At 44.8% G+C, this 22200-nt stretch overlaps 1 long non-coding RNA gene across 1 annotated transcript in view; it reads right to left on the reverse strand.

Moving 5' to 3' along the window:
• The window catches only part of LOC144141754 (uncharacterized), a 141479-nt gene extending 119727 nt beyond the window's left edge, over positions 1-21752 (reverse strand). Inside the window, exon 1 of the long non-coding RNA XR_013316693.1 lies at positions 21618-21752. This is a non-coding gene — a long non-coding RNA (uncharacterized LOC144141754). The remainder of the gene's footprint in view (positions 1-21617) is intronic.
• Between the last annotated feature and the right edge of the window lie 448 nt (positions 21753-22200).

A 22200-nucleotide genomic window follows, 5' to 3' on the forward strand; every position in this document is an offset into this window, starting at 1 on the left:
AGAAGGAATTTTTGACCACAAAAAACCACTCAGCACTCCTACAAGGTTCCTGCACGGGGCACCTTGAATAATTCTGGTGACAGTATTGGCGACACCACGGACCCTGAGCCGCCATAATCACACTGTAACCAACTATGGTAATGAGTTTTAAGGTGAACGGTGGAAACCTGAAATGGTGGCCGTTGGAGCCCAGGTCAAGCTCCGGCAGATGGGCTCTTTATCTGTTTACTAGGCAGGGACCTCCGTGGCCTATCTAGGTATCAGGGTAACCCGAGCGAAGAAAGTACCCCCGTCCCCTGCATTTTCTTATGCCGTATTGATAAACCGAAGCCCCCCCCCCCAAAAAAAAAAACGTGATAGGTCTGTGGAAAGGGGCCACACCAAAGTTCCCATCTCATCCCTGCCAACTATGAACATTACGAAACCTGACCACAATCCTCGTTTTTTGTCCTTGAATCAGTAGATAAATTGAAACCCGTCTCCTACCAGTCTGTATTCCTTGTCTCCAAGTTCCTTGAAGGAATGATTGGCAAATCTTTTGAGGCAAATAAATCTACGAACAGGTGAAGTCGTGGTTGAATTCAAAATGCAGCAGTAAGCCACAAATCTCCTGACCCAAACCCACATGGAAGATCTGGACATCATTATCACACCACATCGCAGCCTCAACAGCTCGGAGGGTGTGATATCCGATCCAGATTTCGTAAGGCTGACCTTACTGAAGTCCTGAAGGATCAGGGCGTTACAGCTGTGAGGAGAATCTCCATCCGTCGTGGGAAGGTAGAAATACCAACAAAGCACATAATCTTGACATTCAACAGATCAAAACTTCCTGAGCACATCAATGCTCCTTTCATTTTGTGTGGTCTACATCCACACATACCTAACCCGCGCCTCTATTTCAAGTCCCAGTGGTTTGGGCACGGCACAACTTCTTGCCACGGCAAATTTACCTGCGCAAAATGAGCCGCACATGACCACACCACTATAAACAGTAACTCCACCACCTTCACAGGTTCAAATGTCATGAACCGCACGCAGCAGGTCCCGTATCTGTAAAAAGTTGCAACCACGTTTGCAGTTGCAAAAAGTGGGAACCACGTCCGTAGGCCATGCCGCTGCATCCACTGCTTCCTCTAAACCAGCCCAAAGCACACGTGAGGGCATGGAGGATATGGAGACGGAGGCACCCGCGCCAGTTCCCACCCTCGCAACACCGCTTCTGCCACCCGAGGTGCTCCTGACGCCTTTGGCGGTCGCGGCTCCAACGAAGGGCACCGGGAAGGATACCAAGTCGAACTACACGGGGTCTGGTTCCCAGGGCACCCTCATGACTTCGGATGACAAAATAGACGTCGAGCCGTTCCTGGTTGCATCACAGCAAAATGCACCCAGGGTAGTGGAGGTGAAAAAACCCTTCGAAGCATTCAAGCCCCTAAATTCGACACATTAACACGCACATATTCCACTCGCTCTAAATCTTAATATAGGTAGGAGAAAATATCTTACAATTCATCTACATAGGCCTTTTTAAAGGTCTTGATGATGTCTATGAGTTATTAAACTCCAATGAGCCAAGTGTATTGTGTGTCCAAGAAGCACATTTAAACTCTACGCAGACAAATTTCTTGAAACGTAACATGGTATTTAGGAAGGATAAGGATGGTGATAGCAAGTCCCCAGGTGGTGTGGCCATCATTGCACGAAAATCATTGGCATGCCATACTGTCTACCTATAGACTATCATAGAGGCTGTGGCAATTCGAACCATTATCTTTGAAAGCTTTTAACACTATGCTCTCTGGGCATTCCCCCTCCCTTCCAGTTCTCTAGCTGAGACTTCGAGGGCTTGGTAGATAAGTTACCCGAACCTTTCATTCTTATAGGCGACCTTAACGCACCTAATGCACTCAGGGCCTGTAATCGTACGGGCGCCTGAGGTCGCCTTATCAAAAAAATTCTAACATCTTCAGGAGCATGCCTATTCAATAAGAAACAGCCCACATATCATATCATAGGACATAACAAATACTCATATCTTGACTTGCGTATTGGTTCTGCAGTTTCTCCATGCCTTGAGGGGGGTGTGGGCGCTGACCCTTATGGTTGTGACCACTTCCCCACCTCACTAACATAAATAGGTAAAGGCCCAATCAGTCCATCTTCCCAGAAGAGATTCAATGAAGCAAGAGCACACTGGAATACATTTACAGAGGCATCCAAGCTACACTACACTTCCTTAAGACACTTACACGTTTTGCTGGCAACCGAATTACTCATTGCGCACATCCTCGATGCCGCCAAAAATGCAATTGTTCTCGCATCTGGTGCCCCGCGTAACCATCAGATGACGTGGTGGAATGAGAAATGAGGAATGAGAACAAGGCGTGGGGTATCCTCCGTCTGTTCCCCACGTCGAGTGATCTCCTCTTGTTCAAACGGGAAAAGTCATTTCGAAAACGTGCGCGCCTTGAGGCAAAAAGAGATAGTTGGCGCTTATTAAGGACATCCATAAACTCATACACAGACACCCGCAAAGTGTGACATGTATACGGAAACTCAAAGGACAACCGACACAAAGTCTGCCCCTGGCTAGTTCAACAAGTGACACACTGGAAGACCAGGCTAACACACTCGCACAACACTTCCAACAAGTTTCCAGTTAAGCACACTACATGAACACTTTCCTGAAGCATAAAGCCTCTTGTTAAAAGAAGTACATACACGACAAGAACAAAACAAATACTTCTTACAACTGTCTATTTTCACTACATGAGCTGAGGGCTGCTCTGAGCACATGTAGACCCTCAACTCCAAGCCCAGACAACATTACGTACACAATGATTAAACACTTACACGCACACACACTTGAAGCACTCCTTCATTTATACAACAAAGTCTGCCTTTCGGGTGGGTTACAACGTTTTCGCGGGAGGCCATGGTAGTGGCGTTCCTAATAGAAGGGAAGGACCCCTCATCCCCCTCAAGTTACCCTCTCATCGCCCTGACAAGGTGCCTGTGCAAGGTCTTGGAGAAGATTTTAAACAAAAGAATGATGTGCTTTTTTGAGTACAATGGTTTTCTTGTGAGCTGCCAGGCAGGCTTCAGGGTGGTGCGATCCATAAACTACCAAGTCGTGGCGCTTGAATCATATATTAGGAATTCCTTCGTGCTTAAACAGTTCTGTTTAACAGTGTTTTTCGACATCTAGAAGGCCTATGACACCACTTAGCATTACAGAATTCCTAGTGACGTCAAGTCATTTTGTGTCTCGGGTATCTTGTTGAACACCCTTGTTAGATACTTCTCGGAGAGAACGTTTTGCGTGCGAGTCGGTAGTGCATTCTCAAGGTTTCGCGTGCAAGAAAACGGCGTTCATGAAAGTGGATTGTTGAGCTGCACTTTCCTCATAGTAAAGATGAACTTTTTCAGAAGGCATCTCCATCAACAATTTCTTATTTTGTGAAGGTAGACGACGAGCACAGAACTTTAAACCATGTAATATATCAAGCTGCGACCATCAAGTCCAGCTTTAGGGTAAGAAACCTGCAGCGTGGGCGGAAAGGAGCGGTTTTAAAGTGAATCCTGCAAACAGCTCTTGCGTTGCGTTCTCCAGGAAGCGCGTGGTCCTTCCGGACCCAAACATTACTCTTAAATTCATGTCGCTTCCTGTGAACAAGGAGCCCAAGTTTTTAAGAGTTGTGTTTGGCAACAAACTCAAATTCCTTCCTCAAATCAAGCAAAGGAAACATTCAGTAGAACGGACAATTGGGCTAGTTGGTAGCTGTTCATCTTGAAGGTGGAAGCGCTCACAAAACAGGGACGAAAGTAGAAGAAACATAGACGACACGGCGCTAACTCGCAACAATTTGTTTATTGAAAAGAAAAACAAATATATACTTGCAACATTTCACGTGGTGCGTTCACCTCGCCCAAGATTGAACTATGAAATTCACTTCTTAACAGGAATAAATACATACGGGTGTACACACGACAAACATAAGGTAAGGGCATTAAAACAGCGAAGCCATAACAATTCAAGAAACCAGTACGATCGCAATGTATTACACAGAAAAAAGTATTCTTTGCCAGTTATAAAAATTGATGGGGTACTAACACATCTATCTCCTGACCTTTAATGTGAAATGCTTCAATCAGCTCTCGAGTGGTTTTATCTCGATGCCGTGACAAAACTCTGGTATCGCAGAATATGGGCGAACAGCCGTGCGTGGTGCAGGGTACCAAGAGTTGAGACCCCTGCTTTGATTTTTCACCGTTTTTGTGTTCTTGCTGACGTATGTTTAAACATCGCCCAGTTTGTCCTACATAACTGTGGCCACACGTCATCGGTATCAAATAGACAACACACATTGCACAACGCACGAAGGGGGAAGTACGTTTCACTTGGCATGCTTGTTTTCTTTGCCGCTTCTCACTGGGTGATAACATTCTGTCTATTTTGCCCCAGAGCCTGGCCAGCTCGTTTGGGGCCTTGAAAAGCACATCCACGTCATACCGGTTAGCAACATTTTTTAACCCGTGCGACAACTTGTGCATATACGGAATAACTACAGGTCTTTTACCCTTATTTTCTTGTTCTAGTTCCCCTCAGTCTGAGTTAGCGCGTTTAATTAACTTCAAGACTATCTTTCGAATGACAGATTGCGAAAAACAAGCCTTATTTAGTCTTTCTAACTGTCTTGCGAAACTACTAGAAATTGTTTCTGTGGAGGATTTTGTGAGGGATGCTCGCAGACAGGAAACACCGATCCCCATTTTTACCATCTTTGAGTGGCCAGAATTGAAGTTTAGTATGAGCTTCTTTGAACGCTGGAAGTAGGACCAGCATACCTGTTTTTCTTCTCGATACAGCCTCAGATCGAAGAACTGTAATTCATGTTCCTTTGGTAACTCAACCGTGAAGCTCAGTCCGCAGCCATACTGTTTAAAAAGGGTAGAAACCCTAATTACCTTTTCGTCGAGGCTATCAGGCTTTACAAATACAAGAAAATCATCGACGTATCTGAAAAGTTTACTGGCCATCCCTCCAAAGTTATTCTCAATTTTTCTTTCAATCCTTCCTAGAAATATGTTGCTGAGTACAGGGTCAACATTAGACTCAATGCACACGCTTGATTTACCAGCCGACCTTAGCGTTTGGTCCTTTCCACCCGCTCAACTACACTAACAGAATGCAGTTTTCACCAGATCAGAAAAATTTTTTAACATTTTTATTGCTTGCGCCAGCCATGGTTCACCACGGATACTTGTGTTTGTATCGTAATGCTAGTGGTGATGAAAGGACTCTCTTTAAAAGCAGGAAAATTACCCACTAGACCATTTGTAACTGCGGAAATATCAGCGCTGCAGCGACGACTACAAACAAAAAAGGGGAAGGATTACTTGTGGGTTTTTTGTCTCTATCAGAAGGTTCTGCAATGGGCAGCTGGAATGAGGCGAAAGCGGCATACCCCATGGCCTTCTGCTTGCTTTAGCCGAGGGTTTGCGCCTGCAAGGTTGGTATGTGGCTGCCTGCATCACTTTTAATAACGCTGTGCACCGCCCAGCACGTCAGGGCGAGCTGCGTCCCAGCAAACTCACCAAGAGTCCGTTCCGTCATTGAGCCTGACGTATTCACTCGCGGGGGCTTGCGGACGCTAGCATGGGGGGCAGTTGACTCAATCATCTACGATAACGCTAGCCAGATTTATCGGATTGCTCTGTCATCAATGTCGTACAACAAACAAGAAAGCATCTAATGTGCATATCAGTTATGTGCGAAACACCGAAAGGCAGTTCCTGAAAACCAATATGTTAAACGTAAAAACTTTTGCTACAGAAAAGATAAACTTGTTATCACTCCACGGCTGAGAGAATGTCGTGTCTTATTTGGGTTAGCTCGTTCAGTATGCTTCCCTGCTTTTGAGTTGGACGTGATAATGCCCCTGTGCTAGCCATCAAATCCCTAGCAGGGAAGACTTCGCGCCTCAGTTTTTGTTGCCTTCACGGACAGGATTTTGTTAAGAGTTTAAAATTGAAAATTGAAATACATCTCTGGTTTTTGGAGTGCTCGACATAGGAGCCGACTTGGGAACCCAATAGGAACGAAGCTCGTAGGCAGACAGCTTGGGAGGGAGTTTGACTTAAGAGGCTCTTTATTCTCGCTGACACTGCCCTTTATTCCTTTATTAATTCCGTGTTCCCTTGCCGGTGACCGTGGGGCTCTGTTGTTTATAACCCACTACGGTTCTAGAAACAGGGGGTAAACTCAGCGTAATTCAGTATTCCGGGCCCAATCACCGGGCTTGCATTTTGTAAGGGCTGGATGAAAGATTTATTGCCAGGGTTCGGCAAATATCAAACTATTAAAATGAGTGCCCTTTCATTTCCGCCAGGCCACTACAGTGCACCGCAATGACGTTTTGAAGTTTCGATATGTTCTATTATGACCTTACATAATGACATTACCACCGCTGGGAATGATTATCTGTTTTAATCTTTTCTCCACTTAGTGACGGTAGTGATGGAACCGAATCTTGTTCTCCACAACAAAAGATTTATGCCTTCTAGGGATTCATTTTGTTCGCCATTTTGATCGCTGCAGCGCAAAGTAACACACTTTTCTCTAAATTGTGTTGTTGGGCTAGTTGTACACAATAACGGTAGGCGCATCAAAAAGAATACGAGGACTACGACGGACAAGACCGGTGTCACAAAATCTTTCTTAACAAAAAATGCCGCCAGTCTGACACGACAGGACGCCCAGGCGATGTGGCTTACGACGACAGCAGCTTGAGGAAGCGAAGGAAGCACAGAAACAGGGCCCCTTGTACTTTTCTGTTATCCACTTCTTTTTATTCTAGGAAAACTAGAAAATAATTGACATTTTTATATGACTTCTTTTTCTATTACGTGATAAAAATGGCGTTCGACAGTGAAATCATAAATATTTATACACATCAGATAAGAACCAAAACTTGCATCCTACAAACCTCTATAATACACACATGGAGAATGTACAATTTGCAAACAATGAAAACGAAAAAAAGAATAACAAAGCTGGTACAGTTAAACAGAATTGCTACCTTGTTAGCGACAGTTGCTCACAAACACAACACTATACACATAAATCAAGTCAATTTTTATATGTACGTCGATTTCCACGGCTCATCAAGGCATCCAAAGTTTCCGAATAATGTTTTGCATCAAGTGGTTGCCATAATTTGTTCTAAAGGGGCGGAGAGTCTGATAACCAGTTTGTGTCGTGTTGTAAAAATGTTTATGAGCGGCGTGGCTGTTCATAGAAGAAAAAGTAAATGTTTGCTTTATGCTTTCAGGGAACCACGCGTTCCATAAACGGTGACAGCACTAACTGTCCATGATGACTAATCCACACCATTTGAACAAATATCTATTCGGGGGGTCTATTGCAACATTGGGTATAAATCGAACAGCTTTTTTTGCAACCTAGACACTTTATGAATGTTTGCTACCTTTTTTGGGCCCCCCAAAAAGAAATAGTAGTTCCTAAATCACAAGGGCAGCCTATAATAAATGAGCACCTTTGCTTTTATCTCAAATAGCTCACTGTTCGTGTAAAGCAATCCGGCTTATCTTAACAGATTGTTGGCTACTTGGTCACCGCGCAATTCCTAAAGCATGTGTTCGGTAAGATGTACTACTACGGTTTCAAAGCTGTCTACAATCTCTACAGGAAAGCCATTCGAAACTGATTATAGGTTTTTATTTAAATGTTTACCTTTTCCAGAAAAAAATTAGTGCCTTATATTGTTTTGTGTCATTGAAGAACCCAGTGCAACAAGCCCCTACGGCTGATTTGCCGAAGGCCTCATTGCCTTGTTGGAGTAACCTCTCCCTAGCCTCTTCTGCGATAAACAAACTCATGTCTTCTACGTAAATTACGAACTTCACTGACGAGTGTATCTAAACAATGTAAATTACATAAATATAGAATAAGAATGGTCCTAGAACACTGTTCGGGAGTAACCAGAGCAAGTTTTCTGAATATTGGACCTAAATTGTATTATTATCACAAATTGAGAGCGAAAAATAAAGTGACATGTTATAAGTCTTAAATCCGAACCTGGAATACCACAGAATTTAGGTTCTTGTGCAAGAAGATTACGCTGAAGAGTTACAATCAAAAGGAAACAAATTCTCCTTTTTTTTGATCAAGCAGAAATATCACATTGCCAAACTAAATAGAAACAAACATCAAGAAAAATTCGTGACCTAGCTAAATAACCTGCCCCCCCCCCTTAACAGGTACCAGCAATGCTCTTTATTGAGAAATTTACATCATAATTTCTATTCATTCGACCTTCGGTCTCGTCCATCAACGTATTATCACGGATTTATATTGCTTCTCAAAGCCTATAGTATCTCACCGATCTTTATGTACTAAAATGTGTTTAAAAGTAACTGCTAAAGCCGTTACGTGCTGATTGGACGAAACAGAATATAAGACCAGAAGAGGCTGCCGCGACTCAAAAATAATGGCAACGTGTGGATAAATTACTGAGCGTCCTTTCCAATGCCTAAATGGAAAATGACAACTACTCTAGTTCCCAGACTGCGCCAACAGACGCAGTACGTTTGTAGTTTAACCGTTAACAGTGACTAATTGTCTATGTCCAAAAGAGGAAGACTAAACAGGCCTACTCCACTGCCAATTATTGTAGAGAATGCTACATACCGTTGCGAGCGCTGTCTGCCGGTCCGGTAGCAGGTCGTTTCACCGTCGTGCCTCTTGTGCATAGGACTATTACAGCTTCTTACAACTTGAACTTGCTTATTTATAACGTACGTGTGCGTAACACTCTGCTACCCAAGGTACAGCCGTTTTATCGGCGCGTCATTTCGCGGTTTTCAGCGTCAGGAAATCTCGTCAAGCAATGCTGTTTTGTTCGAAAATTGAAAGTTCCCCACTCTCCAGCACTACCCGCACACGGGGTACACGCCTTGAGCGCACTGCGGGACTGCATACCCACAACAAACAGTCACACATTGCCCTTCCCGGTTCGACAAAATGCGGGAAATAGGTGAGGAAAATGGAACAATTTGAAACCGCTTCACCCTAAAGGATACTCAACACCCCTGCTGCATCATTCGCTCTAGTGTTCAAAGCAAAAAAACCTGTCCCACGTTCGACCCCTTCCGCTGCCACAATACCCACGTGGCTTGATGCTTTGGGCTCAAGTGCCAGCATAGGCGTTTAACATTGAAACACATCGTTCCTCGCCACCCTTCGGAGAGCTAACACGCCGTGCGCTAACGTTAGGACTTCACACCTACAACGTACACAAAACGTTCTTCCGGGTTCCACAAAGACATGGAATAGAAAGGAGAAAGAGGTGGCGGAGTACAACAACTACAAACTGCTTGAGCTGCTCTATGGCGCTGCAAATATTGCCGTCAGGCGCGGGTCAAGCACCGTAGCTGCCGCCGGCTGCTGCTGTTCCGCCGCAGTTTCGCGGCGTGACCTCGGTCGCCGCTGCCATCACCCGTGAAGTCAGGGCCCTTCCGCCAGAACGGCGGGAATGTAGTTTTTTTACCCTTTCCTAAAGTTCATGTGGCATAACCCGTTTTGACACATTTCTACCGTTTTCCGTCCCACTCGAAGATATCGCGACATTGTGAAGGTCCACAGATCCTGCCGATAACTTCACAACTGACGTCCGCGACAGGACTGCAGGATTTTCGTTAACAACTAGAAGAGTTGAACCTGAGCGGTGAGAGAAGATCTACGAGTGGCAAGCGACAATATGGCGATCGAGGACTTTGAAAAACTTATTGCGGTATCCAATCAGGATTAAAAGGACAGGGACTTCACATGTGGGTCGACCGAGAGCGGGCCAGGTTAAAAGCGCAGCGTGAAGCAAATCGAGTAAAATTGAAAGCACTACGCGAGGCTGAAACGCAGGCTTGGGAGGAGGCTAAGAATAAGACGGTTGCGAAACTGAGCCTTGCGTTAGCAGCTCTGGGGAGCTTGTGGAAGACAAGGAAGACTCAGTCACCTTTCGGCGCCAAGGCATGTCGTATCAACATAGAACTCTCCCAAAAAACACGTCCGCCACGTCTTCCTAAAATTAACATCGCCGAGGGTGTATCTCGCAGAGCCTTTCGAGATCACTCCCAATGAGACAGCCGAATTATGCCCACTAAGGATAGCTCTGGAACAGGAATACACAGTTCCGAGTTATGACGCAAAATAACATGTCAAAGTGTTGAAACTGGGCTTGATAAAAGCAGATTGCTGCTTCTTTATGGCTCAGTTCTATCAGATATCACGGCGAATAAAGCTGCAGGTCTACGTGCAGCAGGCACGCAGACCCAAACGTCCCATTTATTTGTTGACAAAGGAAATGAAGATACCAGAAATGAGTGCTATAAGCTGGAATGAAGGCGAGCCTACAGGGTGCCCAAACTTTCTCCAGAGGTGATGAATAAGCAAAGGCAAACACAAGAACAAGGAAGAGAAGAGGCCTGCTTGGACCATCGGTACCAAAGACCGAAAGACACATAAAGTAGACTGCAGCCGCAAACGCGTACGCAGAAATTTGACCTTACCTTTCTTTTTGATGCGGAGACTACTCGAGCACAACGCTTGTATGCTGAATCGACGCAAGACTTGGTCCGTTCGTGTAATAGAATAGACGGTTGCAAAACAGGATATATCTAGAATGCGCTATTAGAAGATTTAGGTGCTTTAGTAACCAAACGCTTCCATGTCTGCAGAAACCAGATGCGGAACAACTAAAGAACAGTAACGACGACCAGATATTTTATTATCGCTTACGGATGAGGCCAGACTTCTGAACCTTCTTTGCCAGTTGTTTTGGTAGTACAGGAGAAAATGCGTTTTGGAGAACACAACGGCTGCTAGCAGGAGTACAAGATCCCTGACTTCAAACTTGTATGCTCTTCTCTGCTGCTGCTTCTATTCTAAGCGAACCTGGAATTTTCATTGGCATGAACTTGGACATTTCCTTGTCAGTAATTAGAAACGACTTTGATGTGACAGTATTTAGTGCGATCGTGTGTGTGTGCTTTTCTTTTCGGAACTACTTCTATAACTATTGTTCCTTTTCTTTTTGAAAGTGTGCGTGCTTCAGCCGATGCAACGTTTTTATGCGGGGGGGTAGTGTAATGAACTTGGTGGGCATGGCGCTGCAGACAAGAGGCAGCAGCGGCACCAGGATAAAAAGACGACCAAAGGAAGAAGAGAAAGGCGAAGATGGGGAAGAAGTCAAAGAAACAAATTACCACATAGGGCATACTACAAACCGCTGAAAATGACAAAGAAGAAAGTCAATGCAGAACGTAGGAAGAGGATGATCATAAGAGGTCGGAGGTCTCGAGCAGAGAGGAAGAAGAGATCAGTCGTGGAATTGCGCTGCCCGTCGGACGCCCGGTTCGAGGGACGAAACCACTCCAGCCGTCGACCGTACTGCCAATGTACAAGTTCACCGCCACTGCACTTCACCAGGTAAAGCCTGCTCGAATGTGGTATCAACAATGTCCTCGATGTCTGGACATCAGGCGCAAATGAAGCACAATCGCTGCCGCTGCCGTCCCCCGTGAAGTCCGGGCCTTTCCGAAAGAACTGTGAGGCTGTCGTTTTTTAAGCCTTTCTAAAATTTTGTATGGCATAATCCCTTTGACGCATTTCTACTGTGGTGCGTCTCACTCGAAGATCTCGCGACACAATAAAGGTCCATAGATACTGCCCATACCATCACAGTCGTCCTCGTTTCATGCTCTCAAACCTTTTTTAAAAAATAAATGACCAACACGCCCAAGCACCCACTCTACTACGGGGGCCTGCACCCCTGCTTTCCCCGGTTCCGGTGTCCCTGATAACATTCAAACATGACCTCCGTTAGCATCGCAAACAAAGCTTCGGAAGAGCAGCCGCTGCAACACAACAGCTTGTCGTCTATAGTTGACTCATCGATCCGAGAACCACAAGACTTCCCAAACATTGCCAGTACAAGTTATCTAAATTCTGGCAGGTATTGATTGCCCTGCCTTTCAGCAATTGCGATTGAAAAACGCCATCCACAGAAGCAGCTTGAGCTGCAAATGATTCGCACAGAAAACCCTCGCATACAACTATTGGAACGAAAAAACGACTGCCTAAACAAGCAACTCGATCTGCAAGCTTATTGCACCAATAATCCGTAGTGTGGTATCGAAAAATTAGTGACCCATTTTGCGTTATACAACAGTGTCTAACTTGATCGTCTGGCACCACTAGTGAACGCTGACGTGTTCCATAATGTTCAGCCACAAGTAAACGTCGATGTTATCAAAGGCGAAGAACATACCGAGGTGCGGGGCTGGGAGAGGATTATAGAAGGAAGAGAACTGGTGCTGGTGCGTCAGCGCCTTGATGCATCGGTGACGCACAAAATGTCTGCCTGATTCGTAGTTTCTTCGTGGCTGGTAGAGCGTGGCACCCACACTACACGGTCGCGTCCAGGTAGGGGCAACACAGAGCTTGTGTGCAGGAGAAAAACAAGTCCATACACTTCACCATAGATGATATGAGGTATAAAAAAAGGGGGAACACGATGTGTCTACAGCGTTTGTCCTTCCTTCAATTGTCCGAAAACCTAAATTATCTTTTTGTCGTCATCGCTCGAGGAAATCGACCGGTAACAACATCACCTTATAGCGAGACACCTTCACGAACCGTCGAGGAACCCCAAGATAGTCTTCAAGAAGCTATTATCCAAGCACAGAATTATATTCAAACACTATGCTCCGACTGCGGACCGGAAAAATCAGCACTTTTAAAGTTTCGGGCTTGTACGAAGAAACATAGGAAGACCAACAGCACAGATGGGGTCCTATCCCGAAATTGCTAACTCTGCCAAAATTGAAAGTTTTTGGTTTGGGCTTCCCAAGATGCAACAGAATAAATACAACAGCCCCCTCCAAAAAACTGTGATCACCTCATGCACAGTAATCTCCACATTGCCCACCTACGCTGCTGTCTCAAAACATAGTTCAACCTTAAAAGTATACAAGTCGTAGTGATTGCTATATTCGCATATGGTGCACCGTACCTGACACCTAAATCAAGTGAAAAAAAGCAGAATTGAGTATAATTTGTCTCCAGGCCTGAAAAACCTTGAATTTCCCTATTAGACGTCAACATAAAAATTACTCAAATTAGGCTTGCGGAGCAAAGAGAAATACCACAGAAACCGTACACTTTTTCCAAATAGAGCGTGTGAACGCAAATACCTACGGGGCAACTGACTCTTTAACGATTAGATTTAATATACCACTGGTTAAAGATGTAAAAAGTATAAAACATGGAAGATATGCTAGCGCCCACGTGCTCTTCTAATACCACGAAATATGCACCTGGCTTGTCCGAGGAGTAGCCGGAGCACTATCCCTGTCCGTAAAGTATAAAGGGGGCCGCAATACGTTCCATGTGGACGCCTCCTTTGCGCACCGTCCCACCCATGTAGCTTTTGTTGTGAAAGAACAAGACAGAAAATATTTTCTCCCACAGTAAAGACGGCATCAATCAATACTGCCCAAGAAGCCGCTGTCGCTCACGCAATAAATACTTCCCACGACAATAATAACCATTAGCATGGACTTTAACAGCGCATTTATAACACCGCACTTCCTACTTTTCAAGCAATCCTGAACAATCCCGAGGTCTATTTATTCTTGGTTACTGGTCACGAAAAGGTGAATTGAAATTAGGCGGTTCACGCCACTGGCCGCCTATTCATATATATGACGGCAGTTTGTCTCGCTTAAGAATCATCACACTGAGCGCCTAGTGGACGACCTCTCTTGCTGTACACTAATATCTTGGCCGACTATCGACCCTAACGCCGAATTTTTCTCCATCCACTCCCGCATCTTAAAAGAGACGAAGCAACAACCTTCAGTAAAGGTGTAAAATCAGGGTAGATTTTAAACCTTTACGCACCGCACCTTCAGGCATGCAATATATTCGACACAATATCGAACCACTTACAACTACTGCACAGCACCGGGCACCCAATACCATCAGCTTAAGAGGGCCAAAAAGGCAAGGTACAAACCCATCCCCTATCCCTCCGTTCAACAGTGGATGTTGCGTTTAGTGAGCAGGAAGCGTAAGATCTAGCAGCCCTTGTGATCATCAATTCCCACGTAGCCAGCCACAGGCAGGGGACCGAGAACTGTGGATTCCATCCACCGTGCGGGTGATCTATCCTCAGCACCTGTTGTTGAATACAGATTTTGCGTTTGATTTTTTACTGCCCTTATCTTTTGGGGAATTGACCGAAATTAAGGGGTTTAGAAGCTTATCAGGCCTTCGCAGAAAATAACCACAGTATAATTTATAAGCACAAACCATGGATAAAGGGGCGTGCCCCGTGGCACCTGAACGTGACTTCAAGCTAACAGAAGAAAAGAAGCTGATGGGAGTATAACATGCCCAAAAGGAAGAATGCTTTCGAGGAGGAGAGAGGGAACGCGGATGAGAAGCGGCAAAGGAAAGAACAAGGAAGAAAATGGGTACACAAAGCGAGATAGAAAAGTTGTCGTGAGAGCAGCGCAGACAGCATTGGTCGTGCAAGTGATTTTGGTCCATCGATGGCTTTCGTCGCACCCCTGGTGCTGTGGCGATCGCCATGTTTGTCGCAGACGGGAAGCACTGTCATTTACCTTCCTCTGATGGAAATAAACACCAACCACCTACTTCCCGAACATTGTTCTTTTCGCCGTTTTCCTTCCTTGATGCGACCGGCCTTCTACGGATCACCCTCACACACTATGGTATCACTGCCTGCAAACAGTTTTGATTGTTTTGCGCTTGGCCATCTCTACTGTGGGTGTGAGGTTAGCGCAGACAGCCTGCTTAAGGCAACTCGCCTGTGCTGTTGAAGATGTGCAAAACATTGCCTTTGACTCTAAAAAGAGCGACAATCCGTTTCCATTGTTATGATAATTTATGAGTTTTATTACGCCGACGCTCAACAGGCTATTAAGCGACGTAGTGAGATGGCTCCGGATTGATTTGTGTGTGTGTGTGTGTGAGTGTGTGTGTGTGTGGCTGTGTGGTGCTGTGTGTGTGTGTGTGTGTGTGTGTGTGTATGTAGTGTGTGCGTGTGTGTGTGTAACGTGCGCCTAAGTCCGAACAGAAGAGCGTTTTTTCCTGCATCAGAAACGCGGCTGCGGCGGCAAGTAATCGAACGTGTGCCGCTGGGCTGAGCAGCACAACGTTCTACCCTCTTATCCACCGTGCCGGGTACGTTTCTTTTTCAGATTGTGCACCCACAAGTGATGCCTGAAATGTTTTGCGGCTGTTTTTGGATTACGCTCTTGCTGCAGAAATTCGCAAATGGCGAGAGCGACGTGGGCCTTGTACCCGTTTCCAGGCTTTTCTGCGACGAAAAGAGCTGCTAGACGAGCCTTCCGAACACGTGAATGGCATATAACGTCTTCTAAAAGATGATCACGGGGAATATGTGGAATCGGCAAACAGTCAGACGGAATTGGTAGTTGATATACAACTGTTCAAAGGCAGCCATCAAAGCAGAAACAACAAAATCCTGATTTTGCACTGCAGATTGAGAACTGTTGAAGGAATTGGGATTCTTGAACTATACAATTGGTATTTTGGCCACTCAAATTAGGTAAAATTTCTGGTTTAGTGATTTATGTAAACTTTTTTTTACAATGTAGTCGCTGGCACGGTATAAGGGTTATAGATACTTTAAAAGAAGCCTTTCCACGTTGCAATAGCGAAAACAAGGCCGTGTTGCTCAGGGCTCCTTAGAAGTAGGCTCGATCTTCTGTTGACGTTTTTCGCTTCTGTTCTAAAACTGACAAATAAAAGTGGTTTGTGACATATTTTTCTATTGGGAAGTGCTTTAGCGGTTTTGTCGTTAGTGTTTCAACTGAAGAAACAAATTTTGCCGTTGCACGCTCTCTTCGCGGGGGGGGGGGGGGACGTTGAAATTCACGGCGACAGTTCACTAAAGGGCCCCGATATTGGAGGGGGGGTCCGCTCGCGAATCGCCGTTAGCACTCTAGCGCGCCACCTATCCGTATTGGCGCTTCCGCTTGCTTTAGGTGTTTAGGGGACCGTTTGGAACGGTCAGCTAAAACACTATTATCGACGGCGGCAGTGTCGGCGGCTTTCGGTTGTCTTTAACCCATTCGCAATAGCGTTGATTTTTCGCAATCACCTCATAACGGCGCTACGGCCGCTGTCTCCCGACTGCGAAAATTGTGAAATAGTCATCAGTGGTGGACAGGGGAATAAGCGCTGTTATAACCGTTGTAGTAGAGGGGTTCGCATTGTCGAGGAGGTGCCCGGGAGTGGCGCCGAGTAAATATGTTTTACCGGGATGAAAAGGAGGGGGGGGGGAAGCGGAGAGAGTGAGAACGATATTGCTTTGCAGTAAAGAAGCGATAGTTTTCATTCTGCCTTTACCAGTACTAATGCCAATATTAATGCAATAACAGGGACATGGCGGAGACCAGGCATTCTTGACCACACATAACTTCATTGTGTACATTTCATTTCATTTTGCTGATGTGATGACACAGCCCGTCAAACGGAGGGTGTCTTGCAGGCTGGTCCAAAGACCCTACTGTCCCTGTATCTCTAAACATTCTACGGGCTGCTAACAGCAGAAAGGTTTAGGCCGACACAACTCTGTCCGGCGTAACCAAAATCCTCAAAGCCACAAGAAAAAATTGTGGTTATAGAGGTCCCTGGATTCGAACCATGGACCTCTACACCGTAAATCCTGCAGCGTAATAACTGGGCCATCCCAAAGGTTCTAGGGGTAGATTGTAAGCATAAGCGGGTGAAAAATACCATGTGCAGCCAATTGGGAAGAAAAAAAAGTTTCCATTTGTCATAGTAGAACCCGGTTCCCTCGCGTTATTAAACTGGCAGCTTATTAAACTCGTGTTAATAAACTGGTTGTGTGAACTAGGGTCTCTAGTGTTCCCTGTTAATATTGCCTAGAATTGTGTTTGAAGTTTAATCAAGTAATTAAAGCATACTGCATACTATGGGTGTGTTACCAAAACTCCAAACGTTTTGATAACTACAAGCTCCTTATTGCTAAACCTTAACAACAAATATGTTTGAACAGTTGTTTCATGAAGGCTACAACCCCGGTAATTTTGAAATTTCAAAAGGGACCATGTTTTGTACGTGTAAAAAACAATAGTTCTACTTAGTGGTTCATCTTGCTAACCAGCAGCACTTGTAAAATAATAAAACATATTTAAAATAGATTGGCTTATCTGGATATGGCTATTTTGTTTCTGAATTCCAATATGGTTTTTAAAAAAACATTTCGTGCTAAACTCAAGTCGTATTTTACACGCACAAACTTAACTGTATTCAAAACTTTTTATTTTTAAACGCGCCTTTAAATTATGTCAAAAGCTCTTAAATCTGAGAATAAATAGCCATAATCATAATTAAAGACTTATTTTGGTTTGATTGTTTTGTTTTCAACTGCCCACTGTTTGTATCAGCCTGCTGTAACGTCTCACTATAAACTAAAGTCTCCTCCGGCGCCTGGCAACGATCGTTTCGTGGGTGCCTTGTTTAGGCACCCACATTGATGCGTAACTTCTGACAGTCATCACTTCGCCGATGATTGCGTCCCCTCTCATGAAATATCTCTTGAGAAGGAAGTACTCATCTTTGAGTTTTAACTGCGCATTAAAACTTTACTCCAGAAAATGCTAGTTTCTGTGCGTATCCAGTATTTCGTGTATCCAGTCTTTTGTGTGGCTCTATTGGCTACTCTTTCTCTGAATAAATCTCTGTTTGAATCCATCAGGGCTTAATATTCTGTCGGCCTACACGTTAGTACCGACGCAACTTGTTCCGTGCATGCTGCGTGCGGAATTATTGATAATAATCGCATGTGTGTGTACGTACCTTCAAACTTCTCAAAGGCTCTTTCAAGATCAAAATAATGCTTGCCAAAACACCTACCAGCTCGAAATAAATATGCCTCACCGGTTCAGGATCCTAATCGTGAAAATCTAACGTACTCGTTTGAAATATTTCAAAATATTTTATTTCGTTTATATTCGAAGTATAACAGGTGTGCTAGCATAACTACTCTAAAATCCAGTCTCGGCTTAGCTTTCTTAGCATCTGGTAGACAATTCCTTCTTTGCCTCTATCAGGGGGTTTTCCATCACTGCTAAGTACGTGTAGAACTCATTCTCCCTCCACGGTTGAAGTCAGCTGGCATAAATTATGTTCATACTGCCTGGTTTGACGGTGTGCACACCTAGAACTTTTCCCCGTAATTCTACCCGCGTTCCTTAGACGCATCGAACCACATATTTCCAATGACGGCCACAACTTCGGCCGACCAATGATTTGTTTCCAGAGCACCTAACATTGTATATTCCGATGCGTTCATTTTACCACTCTTTTATATTCTCGGGTGTACCTTTTGTCGAATTTCCACTTTTGTGATTTCGTTTGTAGAATATAAGTAAACAGTGTAAACCCCCTCGTTCTAATGCCTTTGTCAGTGAACGTAATAACAAAGTAAATAAAATAAACACCAAGAAAGTGAAAGAATTGTGGTGTCACCGTAAAGGTGTTGTTAAACGGTATTACTGGATTTCTCCTGCAATGTTTAAGTCTTCCCGAGGAGTTTATGTAACCTATAGTACCTTTAGCTCGGTGATCATTACGTTATTCCGCCGCACGTCAAGCATCCCGCACAACTGGTATTCCGGCCTGTTACGTTAATTTACTAACTGGGCAGCTTCTTACTAAGAAGTCCTTTGGCATCACGTCTGTTTTGTTACAGCGCTCTTGCTCTACCAATGGTTTAGGCGCCTCGCCCGGCAGCCCAATCTCCTCGTGCACAGTGACTAAAGTGTACAGGGCAATACTGTAGTGTCAGGGACCACAAAGGGAAACGTCTTTAAAGCGTAGTTGCGAGCTCTGTCCTGTTCCCAACCCAAAATGAACTGTAATAGTGGCGGAATAAAACGTCACTTTTTACACTTGCTGGTACACATCCAGTGGAACAATGAAACACGCGGGTTTTTTCTGGGTGCATCTGCAAGAAAATTACGAAACCGATCGTGACATTTCAACACCGTACAGGTGAAATACACTGCAACATGTTCACGGATGACCAGAAAAAAATGAGAGCACCTTTTTCTACAGAAACAAGGGTCCACACGAAGATTAGTCCCTGTGAAAACAAAAGCGACCAAAATATAAACACAAGGAGCGCAAAACAGAAGATCGAAAACTTCTGCCAAAATCATGACGTCATCACCTATATGAAAACGTTCCAGAATCGACCGACGAAACCATGTTCGTTTTATTTCGCTCATCTTTTACCTAACGCAAATGCAATTGTTGTGCAATTCTTCTGCAGTTATTGGTAACGTTTACGTTCTAGACCAGCTGCCGATTTTTTCACGCCGCAAACCAAGCGTAGTCTACACTAGCCGCGCTAGAAGGTGAACTTTTCCGGCGAGAGTGACTGAACGTGGGTATGAAGTAGCGGGATGCGAGCAAAGACGACGATTACGAGTGAGAGTTGTTCAGACGTGTTTTGCATGCGGAGTGCGAGAGCTGCGCCCAAATAGAAAGTTAGTAAAGTGTCGTTGACGCAAGGCGTTTGGCGTACGCTAACATCTCCGGCGCTAGTCGTCAAATAAAAGCTCCTGTCGAAACTTGCGTGGAATATATCGAGAGTCACCCCTCAGGTGTCTAATGAGCGTGTCGAATCAGTAGGCGTGAACAGGACAACGCTGTGTTTAGTTACACCGGAGGACGGTCTACCCATCCTGACGGACCGCTTAGTGCAGCCCTGTGAAGAACACCCTGCATCCTGCGGGCTCCTTGTCGCCAACTACCTAGTGCATTCTACTACGATTTAGTGTTTTTCTTCACCGAGGAAAAGCGACGTAACGCTTGAACAGTCCACCGCCACTCTTCAAATTCTTTTAGTCTGCTGTGGTTGTGATTGAAACAGCGCAGGTTGGCATCTATTTCTTTTATAGCTTGTGGGTACCTCTACTCGTTTTCACACCGCCGCGACCTCCGGTTTTTAATTGCAGTTGCAAAGTTCCTTAATCTTGTCTTTTGAACCAAGAAGCGCTTACAGTCTCGGCACGTGCTCCTTTATAATACAGAGTTTTAGAATAACGTACGCAGACGTACGCAAACATTTAGCGAACGCTATTTTTTGCGTCGCTCGCAATAAGCATGCGCCGTACGTTAAGCCGCTTTTGAGTTTAGCGGACGGAATAATAGCGGACGCTATTTCAGCAAAATAGCGTCCGTACGTGAGGCCGCTACGGCGACAACCATCCACGGTTCTGCTCTTCTGTGGGCAGTACTTCACTTCCGCTGGACCTAGTTCTTTGCTCCTTTGTTTTTAAATACGCTGAGCGCTTAGTACATAGCCCTCGCGCAGCTCTGTATCATCGTAACATCGCTGACTGTCCGAATGAAGCTTGTAGCCAAATCAGTGACCGATGCTGTGTGTGTGTGTGTGTGTGTTGTAAAAGCGCTTGCTTCGCGTTGAAATGAGAAGTGCCTGTGAAAGTGGACGTGCTTCGCATGTTCTGGATTATCGTTCTCGAGTGACGTACGACTGAACCTCGCATCGGGTATGTGCAGTGTGCGTGGCTAAAAACCTTTTCGGCTTGCGCGCCAGAGGTAAATGACTTGCTGTTCGTGCCCGCAAACCGGGCGCGAAGTGAGTGCCGAATTTAAGACGGGCAGCAGGAGGCAACCGATCACCTGTCAATTGCGGTGAAGACTTGCAACGCATGTTGTGACGTTGTCTTCGTTTAAAACGCATCTCTGGATTGTTTTGAAGTTTAATAAACTGTATGCGTCAAACCCGGGCATTCGGTTCAGGTCGTTCTCTGATTGCACGAAAGAAGTGGCACGGGGCATCAACGTTTTCTTTATGGAACGTACTCAGGTAAGAGAACATTCATGTCGTGTTATGGCCGTGTTGCATTCAATACTAACGGAAAAGCGTTTGTTTACAATTGTTTGAATAGTTCTAAAATTTCCAAGCACTCCGGCACCACCGGCACTCCGCTGGCAGATCAGCCGGCGATTCATTTCGCAAAACATTCGACAGATGGCGCCGTAAGCGCTAGCGTGTCGCTACGCAAAACTGATGATACAATGTACTAAAACTCCTCTCGCGGTGTTTACATAGCGTGACGCAAAAATTTAGCGTTTACCGTAAGCAAAGGCAACAAACCCTGTACTAAAACTCCCTAATGCTGAGCGTTTCCCTCGCTCTCCATAGAGATACATATAAAATTCGTGAACGCAGTTTTTTCATCAAAACACGAAAATAAACCGTCGTTTACAGGGAAGGCATGAAATAGCCTTCCTAAGTTACCGACCGACCGACAGACAGACAGACAGACAGACAGACAGACAGACAGACAGACAGACAGACAGACAGACAGACAGACAGACAGACAGGTGGCCAAAACTTTTGCGTTTCTGTATTTCAAATACGACATCGAAAATGGTTCAATGCAACAGGCTGTGTCAGAAACAGAGTTAAAGTATCACATACTTGCTCAAGGTCAACCTCGCCGACGGGCGTTCGCAATTCGGGGAAATCGTCCTTAGATGTAATTCCAGCCGCTAATGTATGACAGCGGCACACTGCAAGTAATAAGGCAGTCCACATCATGGCTACTGTAGATGTCTGCATGAAGTCAAACAGCTTTATAATAGGCGCGGAAAGCCAGTTGTTTGGTCTCTTTTGTTTGACAATGCAACACCCATTTTTTGACGTGGCACGGAAGAAAAGATGGATTGGCCAGGTCCTGAATTTGCTCTCTGCACACGACAATACATTTAGAGAGTGATGTTTTGACCTCGGACACTTGCTGACATTCTTTTTGCAGCGCAAAAGTCACACTTTATATTCCCAAGAAGCGTGCACAAGTATATGTAGTAGTATTTAAAGAAAACCCCGGTAAACGGATTGTAAGCACAACGCATGCTTACAAGCCATGGAATAAATATTGGGAATAAATATTTACGTTTTTTTATTTACATAGAGTATTTTTATATATACATGAAATATACATGAAATATTACATGAAATATATACATGAAATACATGAAATATTTACATGGAATAAATATCA

Source organism: Haemaphysalis longicornis, unplaced genomic scaffold (genome assembly GCF_048455015.1).
Source record: "Haemaphysalis longicornis isolate Haplotype H1 unplaced genomic scaffold, Haemaphysalis longicornis Haplotype H1 scaffold_6, whole genome shotgun sequence".
NCBI classification, from domain to species: domain Eukaryota; kingdom Metazoa; phylum Arthropoda; class Arachnida; order Ixodida; family Ixodidae; genus Haemaphysalis; species Haemaphysalis longicornis.